At 34.6% G+C, this 14,382-nt stretch overlaps 1 long non-coding RNA gene across 1 annotated transcript; it reads left to right on the top strand.

Moving 5' to 3' along the window:
• The first annotated feature begins 3,210 nt into the window (after positions 1 to 3,210).
• Positions 3,211 to 7,199, top strand: LOC133185768 (uncharacterized). Its single transcript, XR_009720941.1, has 6 exons — positions 3,211 to 3,293; positions 3,417 to 3,570; positions 4,701 to 4,786; positions 5,042 to 5,146; positions 5,352 to 5,537; positions 6,373 to 7,199. It is a non-coding gene; the product is annotated as an uncharacterized LOC133185768 (long non-coding RNA).
• Positions 7,200 to 14,382: the final 7,183 nt, after the last annotated feature.

Below are 14,382 nucleotides of genomic sequence, written 5' to 3'. Positions count from 1 at the left end.
GTTGTTATCAGAATTAAGTAGAGGGGATATTTATACAATAAATAAAAATTGATAAGAAAAATTTACTGCAGCATATGTGATATGTGAGCATTTCAAAATTGTCCATTGTGTGTCTGATGCTCATTTCATCCTCTATTATCAGGAGATCCTACACATCACTTCAAAGGGCCATAACTCTGCTGTTCAGATGACAAATGCAATGAGATTTCACAATGATGTGTCGTATAATGGCTGTAGAAGATTTTGTACCAAGTTTTATGAAAATCAATCCAGGTCAGAGTCTTTATCATGTAACAGTTTACTAATTTTACCCCATTTTCATTGATCACCCATGGCCAAGTAGTGCCAGTTTAAAAATAGGGGTTTTGACTTTTTTTCATAAAAATTCTTGTGGATATATATGGTATTGGAATGAGGTTATTTGATGGAAGAGATGGAAAAGAGAGGGTCTAAAAAAAAACTAAGAAGTCTAAAATAATGGGAATTCTGCTTTAAGGTGCAAAGTAGGAAGGGTGTAAAGAGGCCTTTATTTACCTGCTTCTTTAAGGAAAATGGAAATATCCAGGGTACTTGCAGGGTAGGGGATACTTGTGGAGTCATTGCAAGGCTTGTAGACTACGGATATTTCCGAGATTCAGAAATATTTTTAGACTTGAATTGTTCGAGCACTTTGCCATATTTCAGATGAGTGTCCATGGTGGAATTTTTTAATTATATTGAAATGCCACCACTTGATGATGGGGGGGCTGCAAATTTAGACCAGTACTGGGCACTTATGGTCTTTGAGCAGTGAGGGATCTTTTTCATGCCAGTACCTACTGCGACATATGACCCTGGTTTTTATGGTCTTCTCATCTGAAGGACTGGTCTGCACATATCATATTGGGATTTGAACCCGCGACATAATGATTTACTCCACAACTCTGGATCAAATGCTCTAATGACTGCACCACGTGGGCGTCCTGAACAGAAGTACAGAAACGATACTGTATCATATTCTACATACATGTAAATACATGTAAAACCTTCCAATTTCATAGCATTTTCATTCCCTCTGTCCATCAGAAAAATGCATATATAATTTATTTCCTCTAATATTTTTGTAAATTTTCACAAAGTTAAATTGATGTTTGTTATAACAATTTGGCATTGCCCTAATGTCAGTACCATAACAGCCTATGATCATGATCAAACACCATCAATTTTTTATGCTTTTACAGAGAGAAAGAAGCAATTACCCATCGAAACCTGTATCAGTGGTACTGAAAACAACTGGATCTAGTGACAATGTGAGTACATTATTATGCACTGTATAATTAAGAAATAAACAACAATACTAAAAAGTTCTCTGGGAAATGAACTTGGTTGGTCATGTGATCAAATCCTGTGAAGCCCAAAGGGCTTCTCAGAAGATTTGATCACATATCAACCAAGTTCATTTCCCAGTGAACTTTTTAACATTGTTGTTTATTACTTTTATTTACATTTGAGATGAATATTCTGAATAGAACTGCATTTATTACACGAACGGCCTGCCGTATTGCTATGTTGTGACGCGCAATGACCTAGAAGCTGTTTGGTCTTGAGAGTTCGCCTCGCTCCAACATTTGAATACTTACATTGATGTTCAGCTGTCCAGTTCAGGAAATATCTGTTCATAATGAAAAAACAATGATCTCTACTGAGAATAATCTTACTATTATTGTATGAGTTCTTTATATATGAAGTCAAAAGCGGTGGTATCATCTTCAGTTTACATACCTTCAAAGGAATTTCGTGTTAAAAAGGTAAGGGTGATTTTAGGCTAATTAAAGGCATTCTTCACACCGCAGAGAGATCTAATGATCATTTGTTGAACGAAAAAAAATATATGTTTCAATAATTATATCTTTTTCATTGCTTTAATGGCTTAGAAGTTCCGAAACCAGTGTCACCGTAACCAGCTGGTAACATAAATATGTAGACAAGATATCATCTCGCTGTGTGATTCGGTCAGGCCGTGACCTCTGACCCTCTAATAAGTTCATACAGAATTGAACATATTTTCTCTTCAATAGGTTCATATAAAAAAAATATTTGCAAATGTAAATGATAATTATTGTTTTTCCTTTGCATTTTTAAGCTCACCTGAGCTGAAAGCTCATGTGAGCATTTCTGATAATATTTTGACAAATGTCCTTCTGTCTGTAGATCTGTAAACTTTTTGACTCGATCCTTTTCAAGAACCACTAGACTCTTCCATTGGGACATTCTGACATTATAGTGGACTTGACATCGAAAGTATAGGCCTTTTGTAAATTGTTTTGTTTCGAGGTTGAATGGCAGAATTTAATTATGGCAAGTCATCAGAAAAATTATGTAAATATAAGATTTGAATTCTTTGAAGTTCATGAGGTTAAACTACAATGCTTCATGCATGCATATTTGTTATGAAATGCTAATGCCAGCATAAAACGTCACAGTTCATGTCCTGATGAATTTTCAAATTAAAATAAAACTCATTTCTTAAATGAACTCATGTATCCTAGTGTGGCAATAATAAACAAAATGCAAGAGGTCTGAAATATACAGGGTGATCCAAAATATCTGATACTACTTTGATCCTCAAAAAAATTATCATCAATTATAGTAATATTTCATTTATACATCATTTTAAACTGCTGCAGCTATCATTTTCATCGACAAGTAATACTAGAAAACACTGATGTCACTACATGTGATATTAGGCACTGTAGGGCATCATAAAACTGATACTATTTTTATCATGTAGTAAAATGTATACCAAAGGGTTGAAGTTCTCCATTAAAACTCACTGGACTCTATCTGTGGGGGGTATCTAAAGAACAAAGCCAACTTTCCATGAGAATTTCAAGTTTGTAATACTCGGGGAAATGTGAGAAGTTACTCCAGACATGTGCAGTGATGTGATCACAAACTTTGAAGGAGACTTCACTTTATCTCATGCTTGCTTAAAAGGGACTTCATGTATTAAGTGTGCTTAGATAACTGCATTATTTCATAAATTGTGGGTTTAAAAAATATATAAATTGTACATGACATATGCTATAGAAAATATCAAAGCAGGTATTAAATTTTGAAAAATTTTATTAAATTTTATTATACATGTATGCCATGTGGAAGTTTTATCAACCTTCAAAATGGTATCAGATATTTTGGATCACCTTGTATTTCATGAGAAATCTACATTCCAAAGTCTTGCAGATTCAAGCTCGGTGAAGGGTGGGGCTACATGTAGATATGGGAGCAGATTTCACATTATACAGTAAGGCTATGTAAGTCATATTGGTATTCAGCATATATACCAGTAATTGTTATGAGTGGATTCAAGTATGCTTATGTACATGTATTAAAGTAACAGGTGACATTCATTTTGACTATGATATTTCTGATTTCAGGAGTAGTCTCCCCTGTTAAAGATCAACAATGGTGGATATACAATGCGGGATGCTGTGTAGTACATACTACGTACATCATTAACAGAGTTTTGACACCTGTATACCTGTATTTCTACCAATCACCTCTGTAACCTTTGTTGTAATCGTCAGACAGGTAAGAAAAACAAGATAATTAATGAAAATAATTTCTAAAAATAATTAAGATAAATACTGAAAAAAAACATATTTACATGTACAGACTCACCCATGTAAGAAAATGTCACATTTTACACACACAATTATACGTCATTTACATATCCTGGCCATTGATGCAGTAAAACATAGCAATTTTATTTAAATATGTAACAATTCACAGAATAGATGCTATGTATTTATAAATGCTTTCATACATTTAAATTACATACACAGCTTTTTTTAACACAATTTCCTTTTTAGCTCACGTGACCTTTCTGATCACCCATTGTCCGTCTGTCCGTCCGTCCGTCCAGCTGTAAACTTTTCACATTTTCAACTTCTTCTCAAGAATCACAGGGCCAATTTTAACCAAACTTGGTACAGAGCATCCTTAGGTAAAGGGGAGTTTTAATTGTTCAAAGGAAGGGCCAAGCCCCCTTCAAAGGGGAGATAATCAAGAAAAGACAAAAATTGGGTAGGGTCATTAAAAAATCTTCTTCTCAAGAACCACTGGGCCAAAAAAGCTGAAACTTATGTGGAAGCATCCTAGGGTAGTGTAGATTCTAAATTGTTCAAATCATGACCCCCGGGATAGGGCGGGGCCACAAAAGGGAATCCAAATTTTTCATTGAAATATGTAGAAAAAATCTTTTAATATCTTCTTCTCAAGAACCACTGGGCTAGAAAAGCTGAAACTTATGTGGAAGCATTCTGGGGTAGTGTAGATTCTAAATTGTTGAAATCATGACCCCCGGGGTAGGGCAGGCCACAACAGGGAATCAGTTTTGCATTGAAATATGTAGAAAAAATCTTTAAAAATCTTTTTCTCAAGAACCACTGAGCCAGAAAGGCTGAAACTTAAGTGGCAGCATCCTGGGTAGATACTAAATTGTTCGAATCATGGCCCCTGGTTAAGGTTGGGACCACGATATGTATTACAAGGGGGGAAATCAGGTGAAAAACAACAAGGCCAAAGTTACTCAGGTGAGCGTTGTGGCCCATGGGCCTTTTGTTAATTTTGGATACGTCAGTGGTTTACTGTAAGTGTCTATATTTTAACAGTTTTTGTTTCATTTTAAAGTCATTTTGCCTATTTTGTTGTTGTTTTAGATGATGGACCACTCTACATTCTTTTATAACAGATTCCCCTACAGATTCACAAAGTTCCAATGTTGAATTTCCATGACCCCTATTCAGTGAGTGCACAACTTTATGTATTCTACTTTTAAAATTTCCACTACTTGTAATATATTTTGGATTTGATTATGAATATGCCCTATTCACAGATTCAGCTTTTGTGTACAAGTATGATACTTAATTCTATTAACTTGAAGATTATTTAGTCCTAAAGTCAAATTTATACAGTCTTTTAACAAACATTTGTCTTCCTCAGTCATGTTTAATTCAAAGTCACTAGGCACCACTGAAGATTTCCACTTATTGCTTTTCAGTCCATGACAGAAAAAGGAATAAAGTTGACAGGACTTTCATCACTGCCCTTTAACTGGTAGCAGTTTATGTTTAGACAGCAGAAGACATAGCCAGTTTCATCAAAGGTAAGTCTTCTTCGGATAGTTTGTGTAGCAGTTCTCATGCTCTGTCCTTCACTGAAGCTTCAGGTCCAAGCAAATCTTCTCTTCATGGATTCTCTTAATATGGCATTGGTTCTTCTCAGAAACATGTGACTGCTGAATGGAACCTTAGCAGTCTGTTTTCTTTGAGGTTCTTTAAGGTTTTCAATGACATGTCCTTGTTTTTCAGATGCACCAGATGCCTTGGCACTATCTCCATCACTGGTGAAATGGGAAATGACTAGTAGACCGTCATCACTTAATATTTTTAACTCACCAATGCATAATTTGAGGCCAATCTCTTCTCATCTCCGATGGTGGTCTCCAGAGGAATGGTTGCAGTGCAGTCTTCGTGTCCTGGGCCTTTCCTTCTCAGGTGTGTGCCTTTCTTGCATAGTTTATTCCCACAGAACACTGCCTCAACATTTTTCCTCTGAGTAACATTTTCACTTACAGTATAAGTCACTTGGGTGGCAGCTTGGAATTGGTTTTTCCAGTGGCACTGAAGGTGGCATTATTATACCAAACATCTCCTTCCCCTCTGATAGGGGTATCAGGAAGTCCACATTTTTAGCTCTATTGGTCAGAGACCAGAAGAGATCATGCTATTGTAAGGTGTCTGTCATTCGTCGTCTGTCTGTAAATTTTTTTTTCAAAATTCTACTCCTCCTACAGTTTTGGTCTGATTTGTGGCACACAAATAGAGTACACTAAGACATCGGTTTTTGATTTATATAAACTCTGTTGCCATGGTTAGCAAAATTAAAATTTCTGTGAAATACTTTCAAAATGCTACACCTCCTACAGTTTGGTCTGATATCAATTTTGATATAACATGGCATGCAAGTAGACTAGATACATAATTGTCTTTATCGTTTTTTTCTTATTTTGATGAATGATGTTGCCATGGTAACTAAAATCGAAATTTCTATAAAATTCTTTTAAAAGGCTACTCTTTCTACAGTTGTTGTCTGATTGCAATCTTACCATGAAAAGAGACTAAATCAAGGATCACTATTCCATTTATTGCTGATGCAAAGTTTCAAGTCCAAGTTACTTTTCTCTTCCTTTGTTATAAGTAAAAACCAGACAGTAGGGCTACAGTCTCGACGTAGACTACTGGTTCATTAAGTTCTTGAATGTTCTGCCCTATTGATTTTCTTCATACTAGTTTTATTCACATCTATGATAATTTCCCCACTTTGTTGCAGGTCTGTTGCACATGGGTGGCTGAAGCTGGTTCAATATTTCCACCAAGAAGCATACCATGCATACCCTCTGTAGTAATGCTGGTACCCAAGTGACCGATAGCCATGGCCACATTTAGCTGTGCAGCTCTTCATCCCCTTCCAGATCTCCTCACCTCTTCGTAAAGCTTTTCTCATTGACTGGTGTAGTGGCACTTCTTACATCGGATAAAAGGATCCATGCCAGGCCTCGTTTTTCCTCCTAATGTTGGTTCCAGTCCAGTGAACTGTCACAGTCTGGAAACTTCTTTAATTGTTCTTTAAATGCCTGATTCCACAATTTAGCAGTCTTCTCTTGGTGAAGGACTTTGTATAGTTTTGAGTTTGGGTCATCTGACACAGCTTCCATGTAGGAGTCTACAGGCTGGATTTCACTTAGCCCGGGTCACAAAATCTTCATCTCACTGCTTCGGCTCTCGGCAGAGTCTGACATTTATATATATTTATACAGACATATAGAGACATTTTCATTTTCTCGTTTTGGGCATCTTATTTAAGGCCTACAGTATTAATTTTGGACTCATGTACTAGGAATATATCTTTAGCAGAATTGTCTTTTTTAGGTCACCTGAGTCGCTCAGGTGACCTATTGCAATCTGTTTTTGTTCGTCGTTGTGCGTTAACATTTGATCATTTTTAGCTTCTTCTCTGAAACCACTTAACCAATTTCAACCAAATTTGGCATATAGCATATATGGGTGAAGGGGAAAAAATATGAATTTCATGGTCCCTGCCCCCCTGGGGCCTGAGGGGTGGGGCTAAAACCACCAAAATTAATGCAATCTTTAAAAATCTTCTTTACTCCTGGACATCAAGCAGTCAAATTGTTCGCATGATTGTAATAAGCATTGAGCCTCTACCAAAATTGTGAAATTCATGGCCCCAGGGTCAGGGGTTCTGGTGATAGGATGGGCATATATAGATCAAATAGTGAAAGTGCCTTATTTCTTTGAGAATCTTCTTCTCTGCTCCTGGGTATTAAATAAACTAACTAAGTACATAGTTATGATGAGCAAGAGTGCCTCTTCCAAAATTGTGAATTTCATGGTCCCAGGGTCATGGGTGCTGGTGTTAGGGCGGGCCTCTATTGATTATATAGTGAAAATGCATTATTTCTTTGAAAATCTTCTTCTCTACTCCCTGGATACTAAATAAACTATAAGTACATAGTTATGATGAGCAAGAGTGCCTCTTCCAGAATTGTGAATTTCATGGCCCCAGGGTCAGGGGTTCTGGTGTTAGGGCAGGGCTCTATTCATTGTATAGTAAAATTGCATTAATTCTTGAAAATCTGAAAAGTACTTTCATAGTTTTAATGATCAGGTAGACTTGGAAATAATAAATGAATAAAAATGAGACAAAAATAACATCTCTTTTTATATCTTCTTCAAAGGCTAAGAGAGGCCAGTGTGAGAGTTAATAATATGGGGTTAAAAAAATAGACATTTGTTAATAGTCTGCATGGTAATAGTGATAAATGGGGGACAGATAGATACTAGACCAATTATTTTGTTGATGCTAATCATACTATTTTTCTTGCTTTTGGGCAACAAGGCTTCATTTATCAGTTTATGGATCCTCTAAATTGTTGTATTGTACTCAGATGACCGTTAAGACCGTCGGGCCTCTTGTTTAGGTGTACATGATGTAACTTTCTGGATGATGTGTAGTCTGTCAACATCTGAAACCCACATGTATAGATAAGCCTGTTTTGTATAAGAATCATGTCTATTGTATTGCTCAGCTTTTTGCAGGTTTTATATGAATAAGTTAAAATTTTATTCTATATGTATAGATTTAAACTAAAGGTGCATAGACACAGATTTGAAGTTTATATTTTCTCAAATTTTCTGTATAATATCACAACTTATATGTTGCTATAGCATTTCACACGAAAATAAAATTAAAAACTTATTTAATCTGGAAATTATTGAAACTACGAATTTCGGGTGGCTTTTGATTAACACATCCTTGCACTTTCACGATTTTTAACTTTATCCTTAATACTTAGGAAAAGTAGCAATTTTGTTGTGTATTAATGAATAATATTACATCTATAATCCAGAAAATTCAGAGTAAAAATGTGCGAAAGTAAAACCCACTCACTTAAGTATTGTCAGCCCCTGCTCAATGTTGTGTAGTTGTGTACAGAGTTTAACAAATTGAATACACCCGTGAAAAGTAAACTGTTTTTGTAAACAGGGCACGAGCTCTGTTGTTATTAATGTTTACGTTTCACCGGGTGTGTTCAATTGTTAAACTCTGCACACACCACTGAGCACGGACTGACAATACTGGTAAAAGGATTTTGCTTTCTACATTTCTACTCTGAAATTTCTGCATTATAGTTTTAATATTTTTCATTAATAAACAACAAAATTGCTACTTTTCTAAAGTAATAAGGATAAAGTTAAAATTTGTGAAAGTGCAAGGATGTGTTTATCAAACGCGTCCAGAAATTCAAAGTTTCAATAACTTCCAGATAAAATAAGATTTTTATCAAATTTTCGTATGAAATGCTATATAGCAACATATAAGTCATGAAATTATACAGAAAATTTAAATATTAGTAAATATTAACTTCAAATCTGTGTCCAAGCACCTTTAAGTCATAATTCTCAAATTTCTTTCTGTAAAACGATATAATGTTAGTGTTGCCATGACAACAGATGCCTTGCTATTTAGATTTGCTTTAAACTTTTCTGTAAACTAAATACATACGTATCTTTAATAATTAGCTGTCAGATCTTAATTGGTTGAAAGTAATATCAGTATACTTTTTTGTTATTATTTAAAAGATTATTTAGAAAAATGTTGAAATTGAAGCTATTTTTTGTAACTTACTGTGGTTTCCATGTTAACACATAATTAGGGTTAAAAATATTAGTTTTGTTGGTCAATCATCATTTTCATATTTGTGAAAGTTGTGTACTATGAATATATGTTTACAACCAGAAAAAGAAAATAATAGAAATCTTCATGGAAAAGTTTTAGTTTTCAAAACTTGTGTTGTCAAATCATCTTTTACAGATTTGATTCTTTTGTTTTATTGAATTTCTTACTGATAAATAATCTTTTTCAGTTATTTTTTTTAGTCGTCCAAAATTGGTCCAAGATACCAATTTCTTTATAGTATATGCTTAACTTTCAACTTCAGAAAACAAGTTATCATTCACTAAATTATTGTCTTATTATCAGATGTATGTGTAGTAGATGTATTACACTCAGAGTGAACATTATTCAGTTTGAATTTCATGTAGAAAGTTGTAGAAAGGTGTCCTATAGTTTCATCAATTTATATAATTCTAACGAATTCTTGGACAAAGACAGGCATATAGTTACAGATCTAGAGAAATTGTAAATAGCATATATCTTTAGGAATTTATTTCTTTTATAATACTTATTATTATATTTGAAGACCTACCGTTGTAAGATGGACTTGGTTCTATAAACCGGTGAATTATTTCATTATTTTGTTATATAAGAAAGATAACTCTTCACAATTGTGAAAAGTATTGCTACTGATTAAGGTTATAAAAGTTATTTCCCTTTACGTATGTAAAACAGTAGTAAATTCCATATAGTGAACTATTCAATTATGACACAATTTGTATAATGATCCTTATGTATATCTATTATAATATTATATTTTTATTGTACCATTCTAATATAATTATGTGTTTTATATTAATTTCAGAGGCAGCAGTTGTCAAATCATAAATATTGAAATCATGAAATCATAAATAATATATATTGAGAACTGGATATTCTTCTTTGTGCTTGTCTTGTTCTTTTTCATTCTTTTGTGCTTTTTTTTTCACTTTCAAAATAATTTTTTCAACGTATTTGAACTTATTTTAATTTGTATTTAAATCTTACCTGGAATATTAATTTTGAGTTTTCCTGACGTAATCTTGAGATATAGATTTCAGATGAAATGTACTGGCGCCACTGAGCATCCAACTTTTTACATTTCTTTTAAATCTGGAATAAATTAACACCTTTTTTTTTTCTTTTTACATTTTCATGACATCTCAAAGACTATGTATAAATGGAGAACAGAATATTAGTTAGTATATTTAAGTTTTTGATTACTTTTTTTTCACGTGATCAAAAAGTTGCATATATGTATAGAAACATTTTTTACATTCAAAATTAGATTAAAAATCAAGTAGAATTTAATTGAAGTTTGTTTTAATTTTATAGTCTTGAAACTTTTATTTTTAACCAAATTTATTTCGTGCCAGAACATTCAGTTATAAATGATACTTGTAAATAGGTCAGTAGGTCACATGGCTCAGGTGACCTTAAAAGAAACTTGCAAGGCTTCTGTATAGCCCTGTTTGAAGATAATATACCTGTACACTGACCAACAATATGTAAACTGACCAAAAATATACATTGACCAATAAAGTGATCAAGCTTAAAGCTGTGTACCTCGATCCATGGAGAAAGTAACTGTCCATTGTACATACATTAGTTACAAAGTTCTCTGTATTTCAACAATGGCATTCATATAACATATGTAGAATGCATGTACAGTCAAACCTCATTATTTTTATCTCAATGGGGTGAAGAAAGAACTTTGACATTGAGGGTTTAAGATACTGAGGGTAAAATACTTATCAAAAAGTGTTGCAGACTTCTAAATCACTTCGACATATCCATGCATGGTATTCAAGATATCCAATTATTCCAGATACCAAAGTTCAGCTTTATAAGTTCAGCTTTAATGCCCCTTTTGAGATTTTTTCACTCATGCATATGAAGACATCAGCCCTTGCTGATGGAGAGCTGCAAATTAGATCTATACATGTACTTGGCACTCAGGGCCATTGAGCAGTGAAGGAGATCTTTTTCTTGTCAACACCTACTGTGACACGGGACCTCGGTTGATACGATCTTATCCGAAGTACCAGTCTCCATATCCCACAATGAGATTCGAACCTGCAATGTAAGGTTCAACACTTTACTCCACAACTCTAGAGCAAAGGCTAGAGATCTAATCACTGCGCCATGCACGCAGCTCTACATGAACATTTACTTAAATCATTTCATATGACATTAGAAATGCATTTAAAAAATTACACAACTAACAAATAAATACACATTTATTTACATTAAAAAAAAAATAAATACATGACATAAGCATATAAAGGTATCATGCTAACAAAATAAGGTTAACATGCACAAAATCCTGATTTATCTGAAAAACAAAGCTTAAGGTGGATGTACCTGATGAGCTAAACTGGTTCTCATTGACTTGCAACAAAAGCAAGTAATTATGAAACAATGTAGATTGTGTCCTAAAATATAGGTCAGATGCAGCATACAAAGCCGCATTAGGGCAAAGCATTCACGTGTAGGCACACAATATGTGCAAATATGGGTTCGATACAACTTAAAGAATATCATACTAGAAAGGCAGCTCTATCACACTGTACTGCATGAGTGTCTAAAGCACATGTAGGGCTTATTCAGAATCCAATGCAAGCATCAGTATAAACATCCATAAATGCATTGTAAAATGTTTTACATGTTTAGTTCTGGACAGACATCATCATGTAACCTAGCTTAATTAACAATTAACTCATAAAACGCAGTGCCACGGTATATTTGACTAATTATACTTCCATTCTCTGCAAATTTGATTTACGTACCAGTTCTAATCAGAAGGAATGGGGGCACCAACCCCTGCACAGAGACCTCGGAGGGAGCTGCCCGGACCATGAATGCAAGAGTGAGCAGCACTATGCACCCGACCAGCAAAGTTTCTTGTGAAAGTGACATTACGAGGCAGGGATCGTTGCAGAGTTCTGTTGAAGCTTTCGACCTTTTGAGATTTACTATTTTTGATTGTCCTGTCCAAGACAGCTGGAGACAACCTCTTTGAGATCCAGGCATGGAGCCTTGTCTCGTTCTCGGCAGAAGATGGTATTGTAAAATCTTGACCTAGATATGAACTCCTGCTCCCAATAATTTACTCTCCCTTTGCACACCAGAGAGTGTTTTCTGCGTAATGCATGATCTCCCATGTAACATTTCACTATTGCATGTTTGGCATATGAGAGCTTGTTTTTTAATTTATCTGCATCTCCAGCATATACTGCCTGAGCTTGATTTATCTCAGCTCTACATCTGTCAACAGCATCAAGGGCAAAGTTATGCACAAGTTTGGTGTTTTCTACCTTGGTTCCTCTCGGCATGACCTCTAACAGTTTTTGGTCTTTTTTTATTGACTTTCTAATTGTCTCTGACAAATGTTGAGTGTCGATATAGTGAACTGGTTTATTTTGCAGCAGACCATCCTTGTAGAGGGAATCTGCAGCTCGACCGGCAGAGCTGTCCAGATCAGTGGTTAACTCCCTTACTTCAAGGCCAGAGGAGTTCTGCCATCCCCTCCCTAGCCCAGGTGAACTCATCCCCAGTAGTATGCTACACTGGTAGATTTGTCCCACACATCCCAGTACTGCAGTGGTGGTCAGCAGTGCCCTCATCCAGTAAGTGCCCATGTTTAGTGCAAATTTTATTTTTAGTCACCATTTTAATTATCTGTGAACTAGGTCAGCATGACCCAGATAACTTCTTTATGATTAAGTTCCAGGATGTGAGCTAATTAGTGGAGGTGACTATAAGATAGAGACAAATATTGTGGACAGGTGTTCATGACCTTTGCTGATCAATCATCATCATCAACAACAGCAACATCATCATAATCATCATGATTATCATCAACCCCTCATCATAATCATCATCATATCATTATCATCACATCTACAATCAAGTGTACATCATAAATGTTACACATGCATATATTTTCATGGTCATTTTAAGTGCACCATTTTTAGAGCATTTGAAATATTTTATTTCTTCAATCAAAGTTCATGTTGTTTGTTTTATAACATATCTATTTCCATTTATTCATCATGCTCATCTTCATTTTGAACATTTGATTCAATGTAAATAAACTCATTTGTCATCTTCAGATTTGTTGTTTTTGCTTCCATGACCATCACAGTAACATAAAGAAATTATTTCTGAACGGAAGAGTTGAATTAAGGTTCATTGATACTCTGATCAGAGAGATAACTCTTAGTGACATAAATGCCTATTATTTCTTTATAGATTTGTCAAGTTGAAATGTCTTTTTTGTTTAATTTTGCCCCACAAGCTATGGTATGATAGTTTGTATTTTACTTATAAAATACTTTTCTTTCGGAAAATCATAAAAGTTAAGACAACATTTTATATGAGTGAGCAGAGGGTTTATGAACCTTGAAAAATGGATGCTGTTATGATTAGCCCTTAAACTAACTTAACTAGAATACCTTTTAATTTCCCCCTTATTAGGTCACCTGAGCCAAAGAACAAATGGGCCAATTTCAACCAAAACTTACCACAAAGCATTCTTCCATGAAGAGGATTTAAGTTAATTTGTTTACAAGGGGTACAACGCCCTGTTTCAAAGAGAGATAGTTAAGAATTCGTGAAAATTTTGGTGGCAGCTTTTCAAAAAAAATCTTTTCAAGAACTACTTTGCAAGAAAAGGTGAAACTTACATGAAAGCTTCAAGTGCTACATACTGTAGATTTAAGTTTGTTCAATCTTTAATTTGTTCAAAACATGACCCCAGGGGAAAGGACTGGACCACAATAGGGGATCAAAATTATACAATACATAGGAATATATTGAAAAAAAATGTTAAAATATTTATCAAGAACAGCAAATTCATAATTAGTCATTTTTGTAAAGAAGCATCGTTAGGTAGTGTAGATTGAAATTTGCTAAAATCATGACCCCCCTGGGTAGGGTGGGGCCATAATATGTAATCAGAGTTTTATATAACTGTATATACATTGGGGAAATGCTGATAAAGAACAAAATGGCCGTTGTTCCTCAGGTGAGAGTTGTTTACTATGGGCCTCTTGTTCACCTCCGGTCATTCTTCGAAAATTTATCCCTTTGCCTGTAGAA

The sequence above is a fragment of the Saccostrea echinata genome, unplaced genomic scaffold (assembly GCF_033153115.1).
Source record: "Saccostrea echinata isolate AGI-Se365-2 ecotype Australia unplaced genomic scaffold, CSIRO_AGI_Sech_v1 ptg000012l, whole genome shotgun sequence".
Taxonomy (NCBI): Eukaryota; Metazoa; Mollusca; class Bivalvia; order Ostreida; family Ostreidae; genus Saccostrea; species Saccostrea echinata.
This window is presented reverse-complemented; position numbering and strand designations above follow the sequence as displayed.